Raw genomic sequence first — 3,954 nt, forward strand, 5'->3', positions numbered from 1 at the left:
AAACAATTTACAGATTCAATGTGATATCAATCCAAATACCAAAGAAATTTTTCTCTGATCTAGAAACAATGATGTTGAAATTCATATGGAGGCACATATGAACAACTAAATCAGTCTTATACAACAAAAGCAATACCAGTTTTCAAGACATACTACAAGGCAGTTATAACAGAAACAGCCTGGAAGCAGGCGCCGCGGCTCACTAGGCTAATCCTCCATCTAGTGGCGCCAGCACACCGGGTTCTAGTCCCGATCGGGGTGCCGGATTCTGTCCTGGTTGCCCCTCTTCCAGGCCAGCTCTCTGCTGTGGCCAGGGAGTGCAGTGGAGGATGGCCCAAGTGCTTGGGCCCTGCACCCCATAGGAGACCAGGATAAGCACCTGGCTCCTACCTTCGGATCAGCGCGGTACGCCAGCTGCAGCGCGCCAGCCGTGGCGACCATTGGAGGGTGAACCAATGGTAAAAGAAAGACCTTTCTCTCTCTCTCTCACTATCCACTCTGCCTGTCAAAATAAATAAATAAAAACAGCCTGGTACTTGTACAAAAATAGAGGGACAGACAAATGGAACAGAATAGAAACACCAAAAATCAATCCAAACATCTACAAACAACTCATATTTGATCAAGGAGCTAAAATCAATCCCTGGAGCAAGGACAGCCTCTTAAACAAATGGTGCTGGGAAAACTGGATTTCCACATGCTGAAGTATGAATTAAGACCCCTACCTTACACCTTGCACAGAAATCTACTCAACATGGATTAAACATTGAAATGCATGAACCGACACCATCAAACTATTAGAGAACATTGGAGAAACCCTGCAAGACATTGGCACAGGCAAAGAGTTCTTGGAAAAGATCCCAGAGGCACAGGCAGTCAAAACCATAATGAACAAATGGGGTTACTTCAAGTTGAGGTTTCTGTAGGACCAAAGAAACAATCGAGAAATTGAAGAGGCAACCAACAGAATGGGAGAAATTATTTATAAAAGATGAACTGATAAAGGATTAATAACCAGAATCTAAAAGAGATCAAGAGATCAACAACAACAAAACAACCCAGTTAAGCGATGGGCCAAGGATTTAAGCAGATATTTTTCAAAAGAGGAAATTCAAACGGCCAACAGACACATGAATAAGTTTTAAGGACCATTAGCCATCAGGGAAATGTAAATCAAAACCACAATGAGCTATCACCTCACCCTAGTTAGAGTGGATTTCATACAGAGATTAACAACAAATGCTGGTGAGGATGCCGGGAAAAATGTACCCTAATCCACTGGTTGGTGGGAATGCAAATTGGTAAAACCACTAAGGAGATACCTCAGAAACATGAATATAGACCTACCATAGGACGCAGTCATCCCATTCCTCAGAATTTAACCAAGGGAAATGAAATGAGCAAATAAAATAGTTATCTGCACCTCCATGTTTTTTGCAGTTCAATTCACAATAGCTAAGACATGGAATCAACCTAAATGCCCATCAACAGAAGACTGGATAAAGAAATTATGGAATATATACTCTATGGAATACTACACTGCAGTAAAAAAAATGAAATCTGGTCATTTGCAACAACATGGATGAATCTGGAAAATATCATACTTAGTGAAATAAGCCAGTCCAAAAGGGACAAACATCATATGTTCTCCCTGATCTGTGACAACTAACAGAGCACCTGAAAAGAAACCAGTAGAAGTGAAGTTGACACTCTGAGAATCAGTGACTTGAATAGCCCTTGTTTTGACTCTCAAGGAGCAGTTCATTAACTTATTTCTTTTTTACTATTTTCTTTTTCTAGTTAATACCATTGTTTGAACCCTTTACTTAACAGAATTATCCATTGGTGTTTAAATCCAATTGAAAATAGACCCCAGTAAAAAATAAGAGAGGGAATAGGAGATGTAAGTTTCAGGACACATGACCACAGACTTACCCCAAGGGTAAAGCTAAAAAATTGCCATAGGACTCGAAATCTCATTAAGATGGGTGGTACTAATGGCATCCTACATGTTACAGTGATCACATTAAGTGTGTAATTGATCATATAGTTATGATTAAGTGCCAAAGGGATCACATAAATAAGACCAAATGTCTGTTAATAACAATAGATAGAATTAAATAGAAGAGAATGTTGCCACATAGGAAGCAGCCCACACAGGAGACTAATGACAAATGTGCCCTAAACTCTGACCTCAGAATCAGCCCTTAAGGCATTCGGATCTGGCTGAAAAGCCCATAAGAGCCTTTCCAGGCATGGAAAGCCAAGACACTGTGCCAAAAATGATCTACATGAAGGACCTCTGTGAGTGAGATCCCAGTGGAAAGAAGAGGCCATCAAAGGAGGTACCTTTCTCTGAAGGGAGGAGAGAACTTCCACTTTGCTTATGACCCTGCCTAAATACCGATGGAGTTTGTGGACTCAAAAGTCTTCCAAAGCATTGGTAGCTCATGACAAGGGCCTTGGGTGATCACTGATGTCATAAATAAGAGTGTCAATTGTTAAATCAACAACAGGAGTCACTGTGCATTTATTCCCCATGTAGGACCTCTGTTCTTAATGAGTTGTACTGTGAGAATTAACTGTAAAACTTATTTTCAAACAGTAATTTATATTTTGTGTGCCCAAAGAAGTGCCAGTTATAGAAATCTTAGTATAGGGTTGGTCTTCTGTATATAAAGTTAATTAAAAATGTATCTTAATGAAGAATATTATGGGGAAGGGAGCAGGAAGTGGGAAGAGAGAGGGGATGGGAGGGCAAGTATGGAGGGGAAGAACTGCTATATTCCTAAATCTGTACCTATGATTTTATATTCATTAAACATAAACTTTCTAAAAAATTAAAAATCACTTTTTTCAGTGTCAATTTATTTAAAAATAACTACTATTATTTTTCCTTTTTTTTTAAACAGATAGATTTAGTGAGAGAGAGAGAAAGGTCTTCCTTTTTCTGTTGGTTCACCCCCCCCCCCCCAAATGGCTGCCACGGCTGGCGGGCTGTGCCAAGCGGAAGCCAGGAGCCAGGTGCTTCCTCCTGGTCTCCCATGCAGGTGCAGGGCCCAAGGACCTGGGCCATTACAGAGCTTTTTGCAATCACATATAAAGGCACCAGCAATATTACCCCGCCTGACAAGTAACTACTTGTGTAACGTGATCACATTTGTTCTCATTGGCATTAGCCTTTCCATGATACCATGACCTCAACAACTTACCCGCTTTCCCTCACTGCGTGCTGCATTCAGCACTTCACATGGTGACATACACATACAAAACACCATCAACTTAAACATCCACCATTACAATATGATGAAGACGCATGCACCCAACAACCCAGGGGAGGAGACAGGACATTTCCCAAACCACTGTTGCATTCCTCACTCACCCTACACACCCGTTCTCGGATTTTACAATTATTACGTTTACCACGCACGCTGTAACTTTCCGCTAGAGGTAATAGATTTTGCTAGTTTCCTATTTTACAAGGGCAGAAGCACAAAACTCACCAGCACCTGGCGTCCGTCCCTGTGCCCACTGCTCAGGGCTCCGGCGCCCCAGACCGCAGTGGGCCCGCTGACCAGAGCCTCTCAGCCTCCAGCCCGTTCCGCTGAGAGTTTTGCCGCAAACACGCTCTCCGGAATACTACGTGACGTGGCGTGGCGCGGCGCGGCGTGGCGCGGCGTGTTGTGGCGCGTGTGACGTGACGCGGCGTGTCGTGTCGTGTCGCGTGTAACGTGACCTGGCGCGGCGTGGCGTGTTGCGGCGCGCGTGTCGCGCCATGTGAGAGCCATGACTTTGGTTCTGCCGGGTCCCGACTACGTCGTTGGACTGCACACGGCGGCGGTGGGCACTGAAGGAAGCCAAGTGCACCTGCGCCTCTGGCTGCCAGGACTGAGCTCCGGCTTCCTCCTACAGACTAGAGCGGAGCCCTGGTCACGCCGGCGCCTGAGGAGGTCC

This window comes from Oryctolagus cuniculus, chromosome 10 (genome assembly GCF_964237555.1).
Source record: "Oryctolagus cuniculus chromosome 10, mOryCun1.1, whole genome shotgun sequence".
NCBI lineage: Eukaryota > Metazoa > Chordata > Mammalia > Lagomorpha > Leporidae > Oryctolagus > Oryctolagus cuniculus.